Source organism: Petaurus breviceps, unplaced genomic scaffold (assembly GCF_028583685.1).
Source record: "Petaurus breviceps papuanus isolate PSGF00001 unplaced genomic scaffold, PetGlider_PUasm1.0 226, whole genome shotgun sequence".
In the NCBI taxonomy this organism is placed as follows: domain Eukaryota; kingdom Metazoa; phylum Chordata; class Mammalia; order Diprotodontia; family Petauridae; genus Petaurus; species Petaurus breviceps.
Genome location: NW_027185890.1, coordinates 2335095 through 2360507, shown reverse-complemented (window position 1 = coordinate 2360507; position 25413 = coordinate 2335095). Strand labels below are relative to the sequence as shown.

General features: G+C 37.3%; 1 pseudogene; it reads right to left on the bottom strand.

The window, feature by feature from the left end:
- Nucleotides 1–17207: 17207 nt before the first annotated feature.
- On the bottom strand, nt 17208–19572 carry LOC138166811 (60 kDa heat shock protein, mitochondrial-like; annotated as a pseudogene).
- Nucleotides 19573–25413: the final 5841 nt, after the last annotated feature.

Genomic DNA, 25413 nt, shown 5'->3' with positions numbered 1-25413 from the left:
TGCACCTGAAGCCTGGGGTGGGAGGCTTGTTTTTCAGTAGAAACTTTTTGATTGGTCAGTGGGTCCAAAAGGTTGTTACATTCTCTGAGCCAGGAGAAGGCTATATAAGCTCTGATGTGTAGCTTTGTTTTGGGGGCTCACTTTGAGAAGTGTTCTGTGATGAGATCAGATGAAATTCTGGGAAGCCATTGTCCAGAGCCCCGCCCCCCTCTCCCAGCTTTGAAAAACCCAGATGTGAAAACCCAGATGTTGACTGGGTATGGATGTAATGGTTGGACAGTTTGAAATCTGTCTACTAGATCTGTTTGTCTTGATAATTCTGCCTGTATACTTTGAAGTTCGGGGTGCTGACATTTTCCCCTGAATAAGGTAAACGATATATGTCTGACTGATTAAAGTAAGCTTGTTAACCCATTTTGAGTTGCTTTCCTTTAACAAAGCAGATCTAAGAACCTGTGTTGGCAGACACCCTGGGGAAGCCAGGTGCTTGCTGCTACACTGACATACTATATTCCAGTTTTCCCAGCAGTTTTTGTCAAATAGTGAGTTTTTATCCCAAAAACCAGGGTCTGGGGGTTTATCAAACAATAGATTACTATAGTGATTGACTTCTGAATCTCGGGTGCCTAATCTATTCCATTGATCCACTCCTCTATTCCTCAGCCAGTACCAAGTAGTTTTGATGAATGCTGCTTTATAATACAGATTGAAATCTGGCATAGCTACTCCACATACCCTAGCATTTCTTTTCATTAATTTCCTTGATATTCTGGACCGTTTATTCTTTCAAATGAATTTTGTTACTATTTTTTCTAGCTATATAAAGTAGTTTTTTGGTAAACTGATTGGCATGGCACTAAATATATAATTTAATTTAGGTAAAATTGTCATTTTTATTATATTAGCTCGACCCAGCCACGAGCAATTTATATTTTTTTCAATTAGTTAGATCTGATTTTACTTGTATGAAAAATGTTTTGTAGTTGTGGTCATAGAGGTCCTGGGTTTGTTTTGGCAGGTAGATTCTCAAATATTTTATAATGTCTACCGTAACTTTAAAAGGGATTTCTCTTTCTATCTTTTGATGTTGAATCTCATTGGAAATATATAGGAATGCCGAGGATTTATGTGGGTTTATTTTATATCCCGCAACTTTGCCAAATTTATTTATTGTCTCAAGTAGTTTTTACTTCATTCTCTAGGATTCTCTGAGTGTATCATCATATCATCTGCAAAGAGTGATAGCTTGGTCTCTTCTTTGCCTAATTTGATTCCTTTGATTTCTTTTTCTTCTCTAATTGCTACTGATAACATTTCTAGTACCAGATTGCATAAGAGGGGTGAGAGTAGACACCCTTGTTTCACCCCTGATCTTATGGGAAATGCTTCTAGCTTCTCCCCATTACATATAATACTTGCTGATGGCTTTAAATAGATGCTACCTATTATTTTAAGGAAGGCTCCATTTTTTCCTATACTTTCTAGTGTTTTTAATAGGAATGGATGTTGTATTTTGTCAAAAGCCTTTTCTGCATCTGTTGAGATGATCATGTGGTTTCTGCTAGTTTTCTTGTTGATATGATCAATTATACTGATGGTTTTCCTAATATTAAACCATCCTTGCATTCCTGGAATAAATCCTACCTGATCAAAGTGTATTATTCTTGAGATAAGTTGCTGTATTCTTTTTGCTAGTATTTTATTTAGAATATTTGAATCTATATTCATGAGGGAGAAAGGTCTATAATTTTCTTTCTCTGTTTTATCTCTTCCTGATTAGGTATCAGTACCATATTTGTGTCATAGAAAGAATTTGGTAGGACTCCATGAATTTTCCCAAATAGTTTGTACAGTATTGGAATCAATTGTTCTTTAAATGTTTGATAGAATTCACTAGTTAATCTGTCTGGCCCTGGAGATTTTTTCCTAGGAAGTTGACTGATGGCTTGCTCAATTTCTTTTTCTGAGATGGGATTATTTAAGTAATTTACTTCCTCTTCAGTTAATATGGGCAACTTGAATGTTTGTAAATATTCATCCATTTCCCTAAGATTGTCAAATTTACGTGCATACAATTGGGAAAAATAATTCCTAATTATTGTTTTTATTTCCTCTTCATTTGAGGTACATTCACCCTTTTAATTTTTGATACTCATAATTTGGTTTTCTTCTTTCTTTTTTTCTATTGACTAAATATCAATTTTGTTGGTTTTATCATAAAACCAGATCTTGGTTTTATTTATTAATTCAATAGTTTTCTTAATTTCAATTTTATTAATCTCTCCTTTGGTTTTCAATATTTCTAATTTAGTATTTAATTGGGGATTTTCAATTTCTTCTTTTTCTAGGTTTTTTAATTGCATGCCCAATTCGTTGAGCTCCCTTTTCTCTAATTTAATCACGTATGCTCTCAGGGATATAAAACTTCCCCTAAGAACTGCCTTCAATGTATCCCACAAATTTTGATATGTTGTCTCATTATTATCATTGTCTTGAATGAAATTACTGATTGTTTCTATAATTTCTTGTTTGACCCACTCATTCTTTAGGATTAAATCATTTAATTTCCAATTAGTTTAGTCTGTCTTTCCCTGGCCCTTTATTGCATATAATTTTTATTGCATCATGATCTGAGAAGGATGCATTTAATATCTCTGCCTTACTGCATAGAATTGTGAGGCTTTTATGCCCTAGAATGTGGTCAATTTTTTAGTATTTTCCATGAACCGCTGAGAAAAAAGTATATTCTTTTTTATCCCCATTCAGTTTTCTCCAGAGATCTATCATACCTATCCTCTCTAAAATCCTGTTCACCTCCTTAACTTCTTTCTTGTTTATTTTGAGGTTGGATTTATCAAGTTCAGAGAGAGGGAGATTAAGGTTTCCCACTAGTATAGTTTTGCTATCTATTTCTTCCTCTAATTCCTTTACCTTCTCCTCTAGGAATTTGGATGCTACACCACTTGGTGCTTATATGTTAAGTAATGATATTGCTTCATTCTTGATGGTTCCTTTTAACAGGATATAGTTTCCTTCCTTATCTCTTTTAATTAGGTCAAATTTTGCTTTTACTTTATCTGAGATAAGGATTGCTACCCCTGCTTTTTTTACTTTAGCTGAGGCATGATATATTTTACTCCAGCCTCTTACCTTTACCCTGTGTGTATCCCTCTGTTTCAGATGTGTTTCTTGTAAACAGCATATTGTAGGATTATGATTTCTAATCCATTCTGCTAAACGTCTCCATTTTATGGGAGAGTTCATTCCATTCACATTTACAGTTATGATTGTTATCTATTTCTTTCCCTCCATCCTATTCCTGCCCCTGTTAATGTTCATATTTTCCCACCCTTCTCCCTTCGCCCCTTAATAATTTTCCTTTTGACCACAGCTTCCCTCAGTGTTCCCTTATCAGCACCCCTCCCTTTTCCTCCCATTTCCCCTTACTTCTTCCCTCCATACAAACCACTGCCACCCCCCTTTCATAACCCTTTACCCCTCCTACTGCCTGTAGGATATTTTTATACTTAATGAATGTTATTTCTTCTTCGCACCAAGAGTGACAGGAACAAATCTCCTCTCCCTCCCCTCTTTCCCTCTAAAATGATACTTTTTGTGTTTCTTCTCCTTAGAGTCCTGTGCTTAACTGGTTGTTATTCTCTCCTTGTACCAGAACCAATGAGGGAAAAGCCCATATGATTCCCAACTCCCTCCCTTCTTTTCCTCTGCTATACAGTTTTTATGTCTCTATGTGTGGCATAATTTACCCTTTTTCACTTCATCCATTCCCTTTCTTCCATTGCAGTCACTTTGTAGCCCTTAATAAGATTTTTTTTAATCATCATTTTGTGTATTTTATACTCATACCCTCTACTTGTCTATAACCAGTTTGCTCTTATCAAATAGCAGGGTGTGTGTGTGTTTTCCTTGTTTACCTTTCTAAGCCACTGTTGTATCTCATAATTGGAGGTTGAATTTCCCATTGAGTTCTGGCTTTTTTATCAAGAAGGTCTGGAACTCTGTTATATCATTGAATGACCATCTCTTTGCCTGGAAGAATATGCTCAGTCTCGCTGGGTATGTGATTCTTGGTTGTAACCCGAGCTCTTTTGCCTTCCAGAAAATTGTATTCCTCTGCCTCCAATCTTTCAGTGTAGAGGCTGCCAAATCCTGTGCAATCCTTACTGTGGACCCTTGATATTTGAATTGTTTCTTTCTGGCTGCTTGAAGTATTTTCTCTTTTATCTGGTAGTTCTGGAGTTTGACCACAACATTTCAAGGACTTCTCAGTTTGGGATCTCTTTTGGCAGGTGTCCGCTGTATTCTCTCGATTTCTATTTTACCCTCAGGTTCTAGAATCTCAGGGCAGTTTTCCTGAACGAGCTCTTGGAGAACGTTGTCCAGGCTCATTTTTTCATAATTTTCTGGTAGGCCTCTGATTCTCAGATTATCTGTCCTGGATCTGTTTTCCAGGTCAGTTACTTTTTCTTTGAGGTATTTACCTCTTTTTCTAATTTTTCATTCTTGTCATTTTGCTTGACTAATTCTTTTTGTTTTTAAGCAATCGGGGTTAGGTAACTTGCTCAAGGCTACATGGCCAGGTGTTTCTGGGTGGGTGCTAAGTGTCTGAGCCTGGGATTCGATCTCCAGGTCATGTGACACTGGAGCCAGTGCTCTTACTTGCTGTGCTACCTGGCCTCCCCTTGCTTCAGTAATTCTTGGTGCCTCATAGAGTTATTTCTTTCCATTTGGTTGACTCTAGTTTTTAGCAAATCATTTTCCTTGGTTAATTTTTGGAGCTCCTTTTCCATGTCATATACTTTCCTTTTTAGAGAGATGTTTTCCTCATTATAATGTTTTTCTAATTCTGCTATTTTGGTTTTGAGAGAAATATTCATTTTTTCTTCTATCTCTCTCATTTTGTTTTCAAAGTTCCTTTTGATCTCATCTAGGAGAGCCTTCTGTGCTTGGGACCCATTTCCTGTTGAAGTTTCAGTTTTGGGTGTGGAGTCCACATTGTCTCCCTCTGAGTTTGGTTCCTCCCTCTGAGGATGGTAGAACTCCAGAGTCTTTGTCTTTGTAGTCTGCTTTCTACCAATTTTGAGGCAAGGTCCTAGCCATTCCCTTCCTCTAGGATCTCAAGCCTTTACTATAGAGGGTTTTACCCTGGGGCAAAAGTTACTATGTTTTCAGGGTCAGAGGGAGGGTTTGGAGCAAGTGAGTTTCACTCTGTCATCGTGGTCTTTGGAGGTCCTGAAATGGGCTTTTTTTTTTATTTCTGGGCCATGAAGTGGTAGCCCCAGAAGTGTTTGCTGTCCAGGACAGGGGCCCCTGTATTTGCTTCTTACCTTGCTCTTTCCAGTCCCAGTCCTTTTGCGATAGGCCTAGTAGTGGCCCTTGTGGCTGGTGGGAAGACTTGCCCTCTTAGTTGATCAGGCCCCTTACGGGCCTGCCTCTGTGTCTCAAAAAAAGAGCTTCTATAAATATTTTGTACATGTGGGTCCTTTTCCCCTTTTCAGTGACCTCTTTGGGATATAGACCTAGTAGTGGTATTGCCAGATCAAAGGGTTCACACAGTTTGATAGCCCTTTGGGCATAGTTCCAAATTGCTCTCCGTAATGGTTGATCAGTTAACAACTTTGCCAACAATGTATTAGTGTTCCAATTTTCCCACATCTTCTCCCACATTTTATCATTTTCCTTTTCTGTCATATTAGCCAATGTGATGGGTGTAAGATGATATCACAAAGTTGGTTTAATTTGCATTAGTGATAGTGATATAGTGATGTAGAGCATTATTTTTTTTCATATGACTATAGGTAGCTTTATTTTTTTTCCACTGGAAAACTGCCTTTTCTAAACTTTTGACCATTTATTAATTGGAGAATGAGTTGTGTTCTTATAAATTTGACTTGGTTCTCTATATATTTTAGCAATTAGGCCTTTATCAGAAACACTGACTGTAAAAATTGTTTCCCAGTTTATTACTTTCCTTCTTATCTTGGTTGCATTGGTTTTGCTTGTGCAATTTAATTTTTTTTTCCTTTCTCATGGTTTTTCCCTTTTCTGATTCTTTTTTCATAACATGACTAATGTGGAAATACATTTAACATGATTGTATATGTATAACCTATATCTGATTGTTGTCTTGGGGAAAGAAGGGAGAGAGTGAAAGAGAGGAGGGGAGAGGGGGAGAAAAATTTGGAGCTCAAAATCTTACAAAAGTGAATGTTGAAACTATCTTTACATGTAATTGGAAAAATAAAATACTACTAAGAGAAAAAAAACTGATTGAAAGATGGAACACTGTAACAGCTGTTCAATTTGTGGAGGCACTGGCCCATAAATACCCTTATTGACATCAGCCCCAAAGACCTCCATTGTACTTCACTGACCTGATGCTGATGAAACAGAAGAACACAATTCTATAGCAATGTTAGAGGACCTCAACAACTCCAAAAAAAAATTCTTTTCCATTTTGATAGCACAAAAAATAAAAGTTATAGCTTGTACTTTATCTTGCAAGAGAAGTTTAAAGAATATTAGAAGACCATTTAAATCCAAATCCACTCTCTGATCATTTCAATGAAAGGTATTAAAGAGGAGGTAAGGGGGATTTCCTTCAGTGTGGTTACTTTCATTATACCTTTCCCATTCCTAGCATTGTAAGGCTTGTTTTGTCCATGTAAGAAGTGTGTATGACCAAATGGATGTCCAAACACATGAAGAGGTGATTTAAAAGGAAGTATTGATAGATATATCTGCAATATTTCCCACTCCTCTCCAAAGGAGACTTTATGTACTGTACTGAGGGGAGCAGAATACAAAGTCATAAGTCCTCTCAACTTTTGTCTGAGGAAAGTGTATAATAGAATTATACTTATCTACCCTCCTTTAGTATTGCTTATCTAGGGACACTACTGATTTAGAACAAAGATCCACTCTTCTTTTGACTATTAATTAAAGGAAGAAAGTTACCCCAAGCCTATACCCCAAAGCTTGATATTTCTTTCCAATACAAATTACACACATGGACATGCACACACATGCACACACACGCACACACTCATGTGTGTGAAATAATGAATGGTGTCCATTTATTCAAGCAGATAGCAAACATAAATCAGAGAGATTCTATGGATTAAAATATGTCAGAAAATGTACAAGAATGAATAAGCTCTTAGAGCTAGATGAGATCTTGTTCAACCAAGAGAATGACCTCAATTTTACCCAAGTGAAAATTCCCCAAATTCTCTAGAGAGAATGTAAATCAGGAAAATGTAGAGGACCTTGATGCCCCCCAGATATTTCCAAGAAAGTCTTTCTCCTTAGAATTGACCTAAAGAGATCTTAGAACCATATGTGTCTTGCTCCAAGATAAAATGAAAAATGTTTCTCCTCTTTAAAGTTCTCAAATTTTCTTAATCAGTTAGGAGAGTGATGTAAAAAAATTTCTATCTTTGGCTGGAAACCTGGATTACAGCAGCACCTATATTTAAAATGAACAATATAAAGCTGTCATCTAGAGTTCATTCTTTTATCTTACCTTGTTCTCAACCTGCTAAGGAAGCAGAAGGTTTTTGTTTATCTATTGGGTGATATTTTCTTAACTGGTAATTCTCTGATCTGCTTGACCCTTAAAAAAAACTACTCTGTAAATGTCAAGTATTTAAATGCACATTATTAGTAGCATTAAAAGGTGTAGGGGGCAAGATTTCTTGATGAGGAAGCTAGAAACATTATTCATGGCCCATTCTCAGGTACCTTTATTTTACCCACTTTGCATGATTACCTTAAATGTCCCCTGAGACACCTTTATTTTATTTTCCTCTGTCCAACGTGATGGCTATCAAGAATGTTAGATATACTAAGAAACTAGTTATCATCTAGAATCATCTGACATATAATGAATTCCTACTGGGTGCCAAGTTCACTAGGTAGACATTTTGGAGAAGAAAAGATAATATAAAAGGAATACTCTGTGACCTGGTAGAGTTTATGGTCTATGAGGGAAGAGAAGATAGATACAAATGTCTGCCACCTTCCCACTGTGATTTGTTTAAATGTGTTTTTCTATCACCTTTCAATTGTCCACAATCGGGTCAAACACTGGAAAAAAACGAAACAGGATAGTAAGGGATGGCAATATTAGAGAGCAGGTTATTTACTTACATATCACCTTTCTTATAAATATCAAAGTCATTAATCAAATAACAAGTATTTATAAAGTTTTTACTATATGCCAGGCACTGTGCTAGGAACAGTGGATATACCAAAAAAAAAAAAAAATGAAAGCATTCTTTCCCTCAACGAGAACTATATTAGCAAGATGAATCAATTATTTTTTTACCAAGGTGATTTAAACTATTAGTCCCAAAATTAAGTCTAGAAACATAGAAACAAGCCTTTCAATTATGAAAAAGTCAGTACTGGGCAGCTAGGTGGGGCAGTGAATAGAGCACCATCCCTGAAGTGAGAAGGACCTGAGTACAAATCCGGCCTCAGACACTTAACACAAAAACTAGCCTTGTGGCCCTGGGCAAGCCACTTAACCCCAATTGCCCTCCAAAAAAACAAAACAAAACAAAAAGTCAGTACTTAGTCTTGCCAAGTGATAAAATTAAACATTTGGAACTCAATGGGACCTTAGATCACCTAGTGTAACTGTCTCAATTTACATATGAGGAGATTAAGACCCATTAAGGTGAAATGACTTGACCAACTGTGTGTATATGTGTGTGTGTACACACAAACACATATATACATATATGGGTATGTGCATGTGTATATATACATGTTTATGTGTACACGTATGTCTAATTAAAGATTGTCAACCACTTTAAAGTTGCTTTCCTTTAGATCAAAGAACCTGTGCTAGCAGCCATCCTGGGTATGCTAGAGTGTTTGCTGTTACACCAAGGTAATAAGTAGCAAGGTTGAGATTCAAACTTATGTCCTCTGAGCATCTTTTCCACTTCATCCAAATATAATGTAAATGAGTTTTCATTTTTTCACCCCATCTTCACTAAAGCATATTTGCATACAGGTATGTATTCTCTTAGCTAGTCAGGGAGTTGAATGTCATTTGTGGACAAAATATTTGCTACTAACATATGGCTCACTAGTTTCTGGGACAGTAAGAATCACTAATGGACTTAATAGTTCCATTTCTTTTTTGCTGCAAAATATCTAATGAGTGCAGTCACTACAGTGTACCATATCTATATGTGCTGTATCAAACCATGCTTGAGAATTGATTTTTTTAAGTCAAATAAGGAGAGGAAACAAATCATCATCAAGAGAGGCTTTTGCTACAATAAACCACATGGGCATGTATGAAGGGAAAAGGGCAGTTTGGAACTGGTAACAAGATATGAAGACAATGACCTCTTAAACACTGATTTAAAATGAGGTTCAATCAATAATTGCCAGATGTCCTAACACGTAGCCTTTTTGATGCCATATGTCAGATGGCTCGACAACATGGAGTGACAAAGTGAACCTAAATTGTCAACTGGTGAACCCAAATCAGTAGCCTAGAAACTAACAGAAAACAATGGCAACAGGGGCACTTAGATGTGGCAAAGCTGGACTGGGAAACAGACTTATGTTTAATCCTTAGAGGATTTCTACCTTTAAACATATATAGAAGTCAAATACATAAATTTTACAACAGGATCCATGAAGTATAAATATCACATTGCCTCAACTGTTTTCACAATGAGGAATATACATATTGCTGATGGTGACTGCTACTAGAGATAGGTCCTCAGAGGAGAAAAATAAGTATTTCACTAATAGTCTTAAAATGGTTATAAGAAACAGCAGAATAAATTTTAAATTCTAAATTTTGAAAGCAAGTTCTCTAATTCAAAATCATATACTTGACCTTTTTGTGTATCATAGACCCCTTCTTGTAATATTGTTTTTAAATAAAATACATGAAATGCTAAGTTCTCTTAGGGATTAGTAAAAATGAAGATGCAATATTTTCCCGTACAAGTTCACTGACTCTATGAAAGTCCATGGATCCCAGGTTAAGAATCTCTACACTAGAGCATACAGTGAGAAATGAGGATTTACGTCTTCACTCTACCAGTGACTTCTTGACCTCAGGCAAATCATTCTGTTTTTTGTGGCTCAGTGTTTCCAGATGGATAGTTAATATAATAAAGCTTTGCTATTAGGATTTTTTACAATGGTAAGGAATGTTTAGTTTGACTACTTAGAGAAAGTTCATAGGTTGCTTTCCATCTGAGCCAATCTGCTTTGCAACAAGAAATACTATTCTGTGGGCACAAATTAAACCCTTACCCTGAACAGCCATCTTTCAGATTCATTACAATGGGACAAGAGGATATAGTGAGGCTGGATCAGTGCAAACCCATGACCCAAACTATAAAAACAAAGTACAATGAATGTGATGCTGCCCAAGCTTTTTCCTTACATGGGAAATTTCAAGTATTCAGACATATAAGATATCAAGCACTTTTCAAATAAAACATTTCAGCAAGGAAACCTACTTACTAATTGTGGGTATCATCTATTCTGCTTTTGGAAATGTCATCATTTATTTTATCAGAAAACATTTTTGAATTTTAATTTATTGTTTCACAGTGGCTAAAATGCTTGTACAGTTTCTAGTTGTTAGAACATTGCAATGTCTTCCATCTGTTTCCAGTCACTGGTTGACTCTTAGTCACTGGAGAGAAGTGTCTGAGTTGTTCAGATAGTATTTTACAAGCAATAGAGTTCTATATCTAATTAGCGATAGGGAAAGGAGAACTTTGGAAGGATAAATCTATCTTGTTCTTTCTGAAGCAACCAAAGGTCTACAAGGAACGCTATTCTCTTTTTGATTTCAAGTGTTAATGGTGTCAGCAATTGTTGCAGTAAAAACACATAACTCTACATCCCCAATCTTGACAGGTAAAATGCCTCTCATTTAACCATGGGGTCATTTCTCTCTAAAAATAATGTCTTCAGGTTGTCACATATAAAACTTCAGAACAACAAAGCAGCAAGAATTGCCAATGAGCGGATGGTATCAGACCCTTGAAAATCTGGAAGGCCTCACTCAGAAAGTGTTCCAGGAGTAGACTGGGAAATAACTTCCATTACTTAATGCTGTATTTATACATTACATATGTGCCTAATGCAAAGCAAGTTCCTTTGTGGGGATTCTCATCCAGGGTTAGAAAACATTTAGGCCTGCTGGGCTCTGAGTGATGTGAAAATATATGCCACTCAAGAAAAAAAGTGTTGGTGAAAAAGGTGTAACACATCCTGTTGTTTTCCATCATATTGTGACATGGTGACAGCCTTTCTAAGTTTGTGATTTGGGGGTTGGGGAAAATGCAATGAAAGGAATAACAAGAGCTCACACTTGATGCTCTAAGTGACCTATTAGAGCTAATGAAATTGTCACTGTGATTATTTCATTATTGGTAGTCAAGTGAAATGAAAAGATCACTTTGAAACTATTTTCCTACAACTCAATAATAACTCAAAACATGAATATAAACACCCCAACAGGGGCATTCAGGAATTTTAAAATACAGTTGAGTGGATGGTCAATCACACAACTTTGAAAACATTTAATTTGTATGTTAAATGGCTATGAGAAAATATAGCACCTACCTGTACTGATCCACAGTGACACTCACACAAAGGCTCCAGAAATAGGGTTTAGACCAAATGTTCAGGGGATAAAAATCAAATTTTGCTTCTGTAATTCCTTTAGAATTCTGTAATTCCCTTAATAGGCAGCTGGTGGTGAGTACATAAGAGTATTGGACCTGGAGTCAGGAAGATCTCAGTTCAATTTCAAATTAGTTGTTTGACCCTGGACAAGTCACTTAACCTCTGTCTGTCTCAGCTTCCTCAACTGTAAAATGTGGATAATAATAGCAACTATCTCACAGGGCTATTATGAGGATCAAATGAGATACTAGTTACCAAAGTACTTAGCAGAGCCCATGACACAGTAAGCACTACATACATTCTTGTTTCCTTTCTTTCTTTCTTCTCCCTCTAGGCTCTGCCGCATGATTTCTTCACCAAATACTGACCTACAGAAAGATCTCAAGCAGGCATCAATCCTGTGTACTAGTATCTACCAAACTTCAACACTATCAAATTAGGTCAATTAACAGAAGCCCTTTCTTCTTACTCAGATGTATTGTGGAGTGCTGAATAGATACTAGGTTAAGAGTTCAGAAGATTGAGGGGTGGCTAGGTGGCACAGTGAGTAAAGTGACAGCCCTGGAGTCAGGAGGACCTGAGTTCAGTTCGAGCCTCAGACACTTAACACCCACACAAAAAAACTAGCCCTGTAACCTTGGGCAAGTTAACTTAACCCCAATTGCCCTCCAAAAGGCAAAAAAAAAACAAAGAATTCAGAAGATGCAGGGTTAAACTCTATCTATGACATATACTGACTTTGTGACCACAGACAATTCTTTAAGATCATCTGCTAAAGGGGAAGTGTGGTTCTGTCAAACCCAGGTGAGGGGGGAAAAGAAGTCAGGAGTCAGAAACCACAAAATATGATCGAAAAGATCAATGTCTTTGTTGGTTGCGATCTTAGTAAGAAATGAGCTAGAATGAACTTCAACAAGCAAGCATCCATCTGATCTCATCAACTTCTAACCAATTTATTCCCCCAACAGCTCTTTCGCTCAGTTAAAAATTTCCAACCAAAAGAAAAAGAGACTTGTATCCTGAAATATTATCTTATTATCCTTTATAATGAGATGAAGGCTATTACATATAGCTTTATTTACTATCTTACACCATGCTGTGTCTTAGACTATCATAGCCTCCAGCTTTCCCATTTTGTTTAGACTATCCTTCCTAGTTCTCCTTGCCTACTCAAATTTTCCCTTTCCTTCAAGACCTAGATCAAAATCTTAAATCTGTAAAACCATAACTGATCTTGATCACCCAAGCTGTAAAATGACCTCTTTACTCTGCAGTGTTTTCTATACTTCATATTTAATTAGAACTTTGGGACAGTTTTATTCTAGAAGTTTCTGCCTACTCTGAATACTTCGTGTTATGCAGCTAGAAAGTTCCTTCAGTTTACCTCTCAATTTCCTGATGCATTGTGTCCTGCAAACCTAGGACACATTTCTAGTTGTCTATTTCTTTCACCTGACACCTCTGTTTATCTCTATCCATCTTATCTCTACCTCTTTCTCTCTGTCTATAGCTTTATTCTTCCATAATGTTTTTAGGAAACGATTCTGTAAACCCTTTCCCCCCAACCCTGCCCCTTTATATTTGAAATCTTACTTTAAAATGGGAGTCCTTTGATGATACCATGATATTATCTAGTGATCTTCAGATATTTCCTTATCTTGCTCTATGAATCAAAGCCTGATTTGTGGTTTATCTTCTACTTTCATCTTTAGTTACTTCATTATTAATGACCCAACACCCTAATCTTGAAGTTATTCAACCTCACAAAGTCCCTATGATCTGCTCTACTTCAGTAACCCATTGGGGTTGATGAATTCTAGAAGTCACCATGATCTTCAGCTCCTTGATAGTTTGTTAATCAATCTACTAAATCCTTGTTCTGACTTTACTTTTCTCTCTCTTCAATATGGATACTATAGTCAATCCAATTCTATTATATAAACATTTACTAAGTAACTATTATATGCAAGACACTGTACTGGAAGCTGAGAATATAGATTAGATAAACAATACACAGTGCTTACCCTCAAGAAATTATATTAGCTAAAGCAGTCTATGAAAAATTTTTACATTCCTTAACTTCTCTACCCTTATGACACAGAACCCTGAGAGGTAGATATTATTTGTTGAGGATGTTGTTCAGTTGTGTCTAACTCTTCATGACCTCACTTGGGATTTTCTTGGTAAAGATACTGGAGTGGTTTGCCATTTCTTTCTCCAGCTCATTTTACAGATTAAGAACTAAGGCAAGGGGCGGCCAGGTAGCACAGTGAGTAAGAGCACTGGCTCCAGTGTTGAGAAGACCTGGGGATCAAATCCCGGGCTCACACACTTAGCACCCACCCAGAAACACCTGGCCGTGTAACCTTGAGCAAGTTACTTAACCCCAATTGCTTAGGGGCGGCCAGGTGGCTCAGCGAGTAAGAGCATAAGCTCCAGTGTCGGGATGACCTGGATCAAATCCGGGCTCAAATACTCAGCACCACACCCAGAAATAACTGGCTGTGTAACCTTGAGCAAGTTACTTAACCCCAATTGCTTATTAAAAAAAAAAAAAAAAACTAAGGCAAACAAGATTAAGTGACTTGCCGAAGGTCACACAGCAAGTAGGCATCTGAGGCCAGATTTTAACTCAGAAGGTTTAGTTTTTCTGACTTCAGGTCTGGCACTCTATCTACTGCTCCACCTCACTGCCCATAGATATTATAGGTGTCATTGTCTACATTCTACAAATGAGAAAACTCAGGCTTAGAAAGATGAAGGGATTTGTCCGTCATAAAATTTGTAAATTTTGGAAGTACAATTTAAACCCAGGTTTCCTGACTATAGGTCAAGTGCTCTTATCATCATGCAATATTGCCAGCCTAGAAAAAGACAGATTTCCACAAATGGTAATGTTAGAGATCTAGGCATGGGAAGGGTGGAGGAGGGAGATGGAATGAAGGAGGGAGCTCCTATAAAGGCACCAGAACAATTAGATTGTGATTCCTGGCAGAATTCTGATGCTTGAGGAGAAATTGGTGGTATAGATAGAAATAATTAGAATCTGAAAGAACTGCTTCATTTTAGAACTCATGATAAAGAAAGAAAAGAAATAAAAAATAGTATAACAGGAATTCTAGATTTGGAGTGAACAAATATACAGATACTTAAAAAGAATAAACTATCAAACCCTAAAATCCAATAGGTGAATTTAACCCAAAAGTGACTGAAAGCTCTCAAGAATTAAATCCCAAAGCTGTTGACTGAAACAATTCTTTTTTTTTAACCTTTAGAGGGGGGAATGTAGGGCAATTGGGGTTAAATGACTTGCCCAAGGTCACACGACTAGTTTTGTGTGTGTGTTGAGTGTCTGAGGCTGGATTTGGACTCAGGTCCTCCTGACTCCAGAGCTGCTGCTCTATTCACTGTGCTACCAAGCTACCTCCTGACTGAAATAATTCTAATGAAGAAGAAAAGGGGGAGGATTATCTCAAGGAACTGATGAAGATGTGCAGAAAACATATAGAGGAGATGGAAACAATAAAATTAATTTAAAGTGTAGCAGATCTTATGAGACCAAAACAAAAGACAATATAGCTCAGAGTATGACAAGGTGACCAGGAAATGCTAAAGACAACACAGGGGTTTTAAAAATCGTAGTAGGAAAATAATAAAAGCCAGCATTTACATAGTACCTACTATGTGGCAGGCACTGTCCTAAGCACTTTACAAATACTATTTCATTTGATTCTCACAATAATGCTGGGAGATGGATATAATTATAATCCTATTTTACAGATGAGGAATCTGAGGTAAGCAGAGTTTAAGTGATTTAATCCAAGTCATGCATGTATTGAATATCTAAAGCCAAATTTGAATAGTTATTCCTGAACCCAGGCCCGCCATTCAATCCACTGTGTCATCTAGCTACCAAATATAAAACAAGGAATAGAAAAAAGTCTGTAGGATTTAAGAGCACTAAAATTCCATTAAATATAAATTGTGCAATATAGTCATATGCATGTGTAAAGTTTATAAAGACACGATTGAAAAACAACTTTTATATAAATAAATGAGGGAAAACAATTAGAGAGATATTCACTGCTCATTGTTGGACTATATCAATATAATAAAATGACAATATTACCTAAATTAATTTTGAAATTTAGTACCAAAACAGTCAAACCATTAAAGAGTATTTTTAGAACTAGACCAAAAATTAAAAATATTAATTTTTAAGAACAAAAGTTCTAGACTCTCAAGAGAAATGATAAAAACATTATGAAAGATGAGAGAATATCATTATCTAATTTAAAGTTATATTATAAATCAGTAGTTATAAAAATTAATTGGCACTGATACTTTTTGTTAAGATGATGATGTGGAATGTGTTAAAGGAGACTATACCTCTTATGAAGATGCTAGATGGAAATAAAACCATTAGGCAAAATGAAAACAGAAATACCATCCTGGTTACCAAGGGGGGAAAATACTGAAAATTGAAAGCACCCAGAAATATCCTAGCCAAAATCCAGTTTCAAGCAGCCTGAAAGTGTTGATGTGTCAAGGAACCAGTCATGGATCACATAAGACTATGCTGCAATAAATATAAAGGCAAAGAAATCATAGACTACGTACAACATTTTTAAAAATAAAAGAATTAGGGGAGAAAAGCTTACAACCAAGAGTTAATGGACAACTTCAAGCATTCATAAGGAACAGGACAGGGTGTAGTAAAATATTTGAAATGCAATGTAAGAGACAAGAGAAAACTAGACAGAGAATTAAGGGAAGCTAAAACGGTTCCTGTCCCTAGTGGTCTTGGAATAAAGCAAGACCTCATCCAGTCAGTCAGAAGCACCCCATACTCACCTCTCCTTTGTGGAGCTGCTCCAGAACTGTTAGTATGAAAGATATTTATATTGCCTGTTTCTGTCCACAGAAGCTAAAAGCTCTGCTTTTGCATTAAAAGCCCTCAGTGTGGAACTAGCTTAAGTTAAAGACTAAGACTCATAGAAAACAATTGGTCAGATGGGAATACATTGTTTGTTTGTTTGTTTTTTACTTTAAACCACTTTATTACACAAATGTCATCACATAAGTGACTGTTTCTTTACTCTTTATACAATTTTAGTCTTTGCACAGAAAGGCTATTTCTGAACTTTCCTTCCAGTGATGGCAAACATTAAAATTCTAATTTAACACAAAAATAGTAAAAATGTCTCAATTAGTTTAAGTTGAAAGTAGAACATTGGTAAATGGATCTTTCATCCAGTATCAGGAAGGTGCAAATGTCTTTACTCAAAAGTGCAAAATATATTATCTGTAGGCATGGATGATGACAGCAGTAAAATATTTCAAATTTTGTGAACCAAAGCCAGTAACTGATAGATACAATGTTCTTAAACATCAGCCTTTACTTGAGACCTCTCTCCAAATGACTTCTCTGAAGTTAGTAAAGAACACTGCTTTGAGTCTTACTTGTATCACATTTCATAATCATAGAGCATTATTCTAGGAAATTAAAACAAGCAGCCTCCCATGGCAGGCTCTTTCTCTTCTTTAGGAATTTCAGTAACGACTTCTGCTGTAGTTAGCAGAAAAGCTAAACCAGTCTCATCTAAACAAAGCAGTTCTGGGGGCAGCTAGATGGTGCAGTGAATAGAGTACTGGCCCTGGAATAAGGAAGACCTGAGTTCAAATCCAAGCTCAGACACTTAACACTTACTAGCTGTTTGACCTTGGGCAAGTTACTTGACCCCAATTGCCCTGCCTTCTCCCCTCCAAAAAAAAAAGCAGTTTTTAAAACCTTAGTTGGGTCAATTAATCCTTTTTTTCAATTTTATTCACAAAATCTCAGAGCATGGCTGATGGAATCCTAATAAACCTGTCCCCAGTCCCTATATTCTAACTTCATTATAGGCCCCAGTGAACAACAGGTCCACTGTACCTACCTTGTCCCCACCCCCACCCCAGGTCAATGTCCTAACTTCTTCATATATGCCTCACAGCTCACTGGAACAACAGGTGTGTCCATGAACTCTTAGTTCCCACAGAAACAGCAGGTGTGTCCATGTGATGGGAACGCAGCTACTGCCTCTAGTCACTGCCCCAGACCCATTCCACATATTTGAACAGGTGTGTTCTTGTATTCAATCACAATCACATCATCCATCTTGCCCAAGACAGGATCACAATACCTAACTGTCTATCTTGACCAGACAAGACCACAATAGCTAGTCAATTAGAGGGCAGCATAATCAGAATGTTTAACCAGTGAACCATAGATGAGATCCCTCCTCAATTACCTAATCCCTTAACAAACTCCTCCTGTATTTTTAATATTAATCATATCTCTATATCCTATGTAAATTTTGACTGTGTAATCAGCATCTTTACCCTATAAAAACTTAGTCCACTTCATTAGAGGGGTAAATCTCAATAAATGCCTATACTTGGATTAGAGGTGGTTTGACTCTGAATTTTTTGACAGCTCCACCACAACACATCATGAAATCCCTACAGGTTTTGGGTAGTCAGAGCCCCCACTGCACCATGGCATCATAAACAATTTCTAAGGAGGCTGGTAAAATTTTCTCAACTATCAGTGAGCCTTCAATCCCCACATTCATAGCAATGGCTACTGAAGGGATTATCAGGGTCTTAATTATTTCTATTCCAATTTTTTTAATCTTGATTAGATAGAATCTAAATCATCAGTAACTTCATTTTTCTTTGTTGATGTGTCAAGGAACCAGCCATGGATCATCAACCTTTATTTCAGCCACTCCATCAGAAAATTTGGCCCAACATTAATTTAACTTCTCTTTTTCAAAACTGCTAGCAGTAATCTCTAACTGTTCAGTGATTTCTTGAATACAATTTTCACTTTGGGATTTTTCACCCTCTTTTCAAAAGCATGGTGTCATTTTTTGTCATTATAACCTCCCCAACTTATCCAAAGTCATGAATTTGAATATCTTCAAGATACTCAAATACTGCACAACCAATAACAATAGACATGTTTTAGCTGGTTCTCCCTGTTTTCACCAGAACCTGGAACTTTTACAGCAATAACCTGCAGCCCAACGTTTAGCCTGCTGGAAATCAGTATACTTAGTGCTTCTCCATCAACATCTTCAGTAATTACGACTAAAGGCATATGGAGGGCATTTGCAAATTCAATTACAGATACAATAGATTGGGTACTAGAGATCTTCTTTTCACTTAAGAGAACCTAAGCATCCTGAAATTAACATTTCTTATCTTTAGCTGTATTAAGAGAGAGATCAATAACCTCTGTTAAACTTTATGCCTTCAATAATTTCTAATTCATCAATGTTGGCTTTTTTCCATCCTTTACTATGATGACCTTTTATTCAACCTTTTTCATTGTATCAGATATCATGTTGCCAATTTCTTGGTCTCCATTTGCAGAAATTATAGTAACCAGAGCAATTTCTTCAGGAGTTGTGACAGGTTTAGATTGCTTCTTAAACTTAGTAATGACAGCATTAATAGCGAACTTCACACCTCTTGATCTCCACTTGATTTGTTACTTGTTAATCTTCTCAAAGCCTTTCTTTGCAATGGACCATGCAAGGACCACAGAAATTATAATGTGATGCCCAACCTGGCACTAATGTTTTTTTTTATTTGTCCTTCAAGTCTATTGCTTTTGTAACAGTCATACCATCTTTTATGATATTGGGACTTCCCAACTCTGTTTGATGATCACAGTTCCCCTCTTGGGTCCCAGAATAATGATAACAGCATCTGCTAAAAGATCTACACTTTGAAGCAAGGCTTTAGCATCTGTTTCAAATTTGATGTCTTTAGCATAAACATGTGTCAAGTGGGAGGGTGTAGCCCAGATACTGGCCTCATCTGATGAGGGACTGTGAACAACTGGAATATTTCTGCAGGGGCAGGTGGACAAGGGTGTGGTGCAGATCATCAGCAGAGTGGAAATGAAGTTTTTATAGAAAGCTGTAGAAGATATGGATTCTGACATCCCATCCATCAGCCAGTGGTCATTGAACCATGGTACTTGATCTAGACATACATGCCAATTAAAAGATAACTTATGAAAACTATTAATAAAAAATAAATGATGAAATATTATAGCATGCAAGAATGGAAATAAATGCTAAAAACACAAAAAATACCAGTTTAGTTGTTGGAAGTATTTAGTATAAGAGAAATCCAGGCAAACAATGCTATGAGTCATATTGAGAAAGCACAAGGCATTTTCACCTGCTTTAGAGCAACTCCCCATCACAGTAGGTAAAAGGTGTTCATTCCTGTGGATAAATGTATATTGCATGGTATTTCCCAAGAAGATTTTTTTTTTAATGTAAGAACTCAGATAAAAATTTAAGATGTGTTTTATGGCATTGCCAGCAAGGAGTATTTTCATTTAAAACATACCATATCCTTCCAGAAGAATTCCTGTGAAATTGCTTCCTGCTTTTCTTCAGATGGTTGCTTTAGAGGATTGCATAGAGAAAATTAAAAGAGAAGATGTTTACATATTTCTTAGCCTTTCCTGGAACATTTACCAAAACTAGTATGGGCTTGTCATAAAAATATAAAATCAATGCAAAAAGCAGTAATATTAAAGATTTTTCCTGAGCACGAATCAAAAAAAAATGTATTCAATAAAGGATATTTAAAAAGAAAGGATTCAAAAACAAGTAGAGAATAAATAACTTAATAGTGAAGAATGTGTAAGCGAAAAAAAAAGCATAGAAACAATAGATACTTTCAAGACAATATGTAAACAACTATGCAAACAAGCTATCTACAGTAAAAATTGGAGATAATCAACTGAGAGAAGGCATTAGAATTAAGATGGATTCCTGTTGTTTCAGTCATGTCAAACTCTCTGAGATCCCATTTGGGTTTTTCTTGGCAAAGATACTGAAGTGGCTAGCCATTCCCTTTTCTAGCTCACTTGACAGACAGGGAATTGAGGCAAACAAGGCTAAGTGACTTGTTCAAGGTCACAAAATTAGTATGTATCTAAGGGCAAATTTGAACCCAGGTTCTCCTGACTTCAGGGCTGGTGCCAAGGCTTCCTGAAGAAGCTAGGGTTTTACCTGGGAATTGAAGGAAGTCAGAGAAGCTAGGAGACAGAAAATAGAGTGTCTTGTGTGAGGAACATTAAGGATATCAGTGTTACTGGACCACAGAGTATGGAGTGGGGTATAAGTTGAATGCCAGAAGATTTCATATTTGATTTTGGAGGTGATAGATGTGTTGGTCCTTCGTTTTCGAAGAGGACCATGACATTAGGGAAATGACAATATGACTTGCAGTTGACTTTGATTTGAAGGAGGGAGGGCTGTGCAAGGTCACCAGCCTCACTTTCTCCTCTAGAGCCAAATGGGTCCAGTGGCCAGATATTCATCAGAATGACTGGAGATAGCCAGGGCTATCTCCAAGAGGCAATGGGAGACCCTGACCCTTTTAGGCTAATGTCTTTTCAGGTTCTCACTTTGAGTGAGGTAATGTCCATTTAGTGAATTCAGAAGTCAGTCAAGGGATGGCGCCTTTACTTAAAAAAAAAACTGAAAGGGGAAGATCCTCAGGGTTACTGGTCTAAAGAGAAACAATTGCTATAGAGATTCACTCTGAGCCAGGAAGGCCCAAAAGATAGACATTAAGTGGAGCTTGGGCAGGGACCTATTGTGGTAGAATCTATGAGCTTCATGGTGAAATGGATTTAAGGTCTGGTCTTTGAGGGGCAGAGTCAAGATGGTGGAGTAGAAACAGGACCTCTGTGCGGCTCTAGCTCCCACCACCTCCAATTCATGTAAAAGGGGACTTCAAACAAACTTTGGAGCTACAGAACCCACAAAATGACACAGAGAAGCTAACCTCCTGCTGAGGACAGCCCGGCTGGCCTATGGCAGGCTGGTAGAAATAGGCCAGCGCACCCCTCTGGGAGCCAACCCCACTCCAAGGTTTTAGCCCCAGGGTGGCCTGACCAACCACCAGCTGGAGGGACTCCAGATTACCAGCAGCTGTAGTGGTCCAGAATTATCAATACATAGATGCTAAGGACAAAGTGAAAGACCAGTGCAGTGTGGACTTTGGGACGCATTAGTTGGGAGTGTGACAGCTTTTGCCCCCGGGGCAAGAAGCCACTGAGGGCTGCAGTGCAGCTGCTGCCATGTGGCAGCTTCAGATCCTGGCCTGCAGAGTGTAGAGGGACCAAACAACCAGTCTGAGGGGTAATCACTCTTGCTTTAACCTGCTTGGATCTGGAATGCTGTCTAGGGTGGAGGTCCTAGGGTGTGCAACCAGCTTGCCAGAGCATGGGGAAACTTCAGAGAGGGCACCCAAATAATACCTCCGGCAGTGAAAAAAAACCCCAGCATTTGGTATGAAGCTCCCCTGTCTGGTAGCAGAGTCCTACTGTGGCAAAAAGCCCAAAAATCAAGTAATCGAGTGGCAAAAAGACCAGGCAAAGGAAGCAAACCAAGCAAAGCAATCCAACATTAAACTCAGATTTTGGGGACAAAAAGGATCAAAGCATGGAACAGGAAGAAGACAGTGAAGTCAGAACTCCTGAACCAAAAGCTTCCAAAAAATACGAGCTGGTTACTAGCCATAGAGGACTTTAAGAAGCAGATAAGACAAGTGGAGGAAAAATTGGGAAGATAAATGAGAACAATGCAAGAAAATTATGAAATGAGAGTCAACAGCCTGACTGAGGAAAATAACACCTTAAAAAACAGACTAACTCAAATGGCAAAAGAGGCTCAAAAAGGCAATGAGGAGAAGAATGCCTTAAAAAGCTGAATTTGCCAGATGGAAAAACAATCTCAAAAGCTCACTGAGGAGAATCATTCCTTCAGAATTAGATTGAAGCAAATAGAACCTAATGACTTTATGAGAAAACAAGATGCTGTTAAACAGATCCAAACAAATGAAAGAATAGAAGGCAATGTGAAATATCTCACTGGAAAAACCACTGACCTGGAAAATAGATCCAGGAGAGATAATTTAAAAATTATTGGACTACCTGAAATCCATGATCAAAGAAAGAACCTAGAAGTCATCCTCCAGGAAATTCTCAAGGAAAACTGCCCTGATATTTTTAGAATCCAAGGGTAAGGGGTGGCCAGGTGGCGCAGTGAGCAAGAGCGCAGGCCCCAGAGTCGGGTGACCTGGGATTGGTTCTGGCCTCAGATACTTAACACCCACACAAAATAACTGGCCATGTAACCTTGATCAGGTTACTTAACCCTAATTGCTTAAAAAAAAAGAATCAGAAGGTAAAAGAGAGGTTGAAAGAATCCACCGATCATCCCCTGAAAAAGATCCCAAAAAGAAAACTCCTAGGAATATTATAGCCAGGTTCCGAAATTCCCAGATCAAGGAGAGAATATTACAAGCAGCCAGGAAGAAACAATTTGAATGTTGTGGAAACACAATCAGGATAACACAGGATCTGGCAGCTTCTACGCTGAGAGATCAAAGGGCTTGGAATATGATATTCTGGAGGGCAAAGGATCTGGGATTAAAACCAAGAATCACCTACCCAGCAAAACTGAGTATCATGTTTCAGGGGAAAATGTGGTCATTCAGTGGAATAGAGGACATTCAAGCATTCTTGATGAAAAAACCAAAGTTGAATAGAAAATTTGACATTCAGATACAAGAAGCAAGAGAAGGATGAGAAGGTAACAAGGAAAAGAAATCATAAGCAGCTTATCAAATTTGAACTATTAACATTCCTACATGGAAAAATGATAATTGTAACTGAGAAAATATTTCTCAATATGAAAATAGTTGAAGGGAATAGAAATATATATGTCTATATTGGAGGGTATATGGGTGTTTGAATACATATGTGAATGTGTGTATATATGTTTACAGGTATACATAGATAGAGGGCACAGGACCAATTTAATAGGGAGGAATGATACCTAAAAGGTGAAATTAAGAGGTGAGAGAGGAGTATAATGAGAGGAGATGGGGAGAGACAGAATGGGGCAAACTATCTTATAGAAAAGAGTCAAGGGGAAATGGTTACAATGGAGGGGAAGAATAGGAAGGCAAAAGGGTCAACCTTATTTTCATTGAATTTGGCTCAGGAGGGAATTACATACACATTAAATAGGGAATCTCACACTACAAGAGAGTATGGGGGAAGAGTATGAGAGGGGGGATGATTGAATGGAGGGCAGGCTGGGGGAGAGAGAAATTGGATGAACCCACTTTTGAAAAGGGACAGAATCAAAGTAGAGAATAGAACAAGTGGGAGGTGGGATAGGAGGGAGGGAAATATAGTCAGTCTTCTACAATATATCTACTATGGTAATGTTTTGCATTAGCTCTACATGTACAACCTATACTGAATTCCTTATCTCCCTAGTAAGAGTGGGTGACAAGGGAGGAAGGGAATGAATATGGAATTCAAAATGTTTGTGTGTGTGTGTGTGTGTGTGTGTATATATATATATATACACATATATATGTATACATATATATATACACATGCATATATATATGTATACATATATATATACATATATATATGGGGGTATGGAAGAAGATATGGGAGAGAGCAGATTGGAGGAGGGGATATCCTGTGGGACTGCTATTTTGGGTAGGTGGGTAGGGGAAAAAGAGGGAGAAAAATGTGTAACTCAAAATCTGGCAGAAATGAATGATATAAATCAGAAGTTAATAAAGCATTTGAAAAATGAAAAAAAAGGTTTGGTCTTTGAGAAAAGAGGAAAGAAGGAAAGGAAGGAAAGGAATCTAGCCAGTAAACCTCAAGTTAAGTGGACAACTCCCAACCATCAAAATTGATGACTGGCAATTTTTGGAGGTGATAGGGAGCCACTGAATTTATTAGAAAGGGGATGATAAGGTCTGACCAGCAGAAGGATGGACTGGAGTGGGAAGAGACTTGAGATAGAGAACCCTACCAACAGGTAATTGCAATAAACCAGGCATGAAACTGTGAGGGTTCTGTGTCAGGGTGGTGCCAGTGTCAGAGGACATAAAGGGCAGTATACAAGGGATGTTAAGAAGGTAAAATCAACTGGCTTTGGCAAGAGATTGAATAGTGATGAGGAGGTGGGGAAAGAGGAAGGAGTAAAGCATGACAATTAGATTTTAAGGCTGGTTGACTGGGAGAATATATGAGAGTATATGTGAGAAATCCACTCTGAGACTAGAGTTGAGCAAAGAGGTTAGAGCTTTATACATAGATTTGAGAATCAACAGTACATACATGATAATTGAATCCATGGGAGCTGATAAGATCATGAAGTGAATAGTAGGAGGGAGAAGAAATGAGGGCCCAGGACAGAGCCCTGTGTAACAGGATAGGACACAGAAAAGGGAACTGAAGAGAAATAGATAAAAAAAGTAAGAATAAACTAATGAGTAGGGCACATATATTTTTAAAAATTGAACCTAGAAAATCAGTAAGTCAAAAAACTTCAAATAAAATACAGATTTGAAATTCTGAAAATCAAAGAGAAATTAAATTTAAAATAAAAAATTATATTGAGAGCTAAAATGAGCAGGCTAATAATCTAGTATAATAATATAATAATAGAAACTAATAATAGGTAAACCACTTGCTAGTTTGATTTTTTTAAATGAGTAAAAGGTCAAATTGTCAAAACTAAAAATATGAAAAGGGAGAATTAAAAACAGATGAAGAAGAAATAAAGGAAATTATTTTACCAAGTTATATGC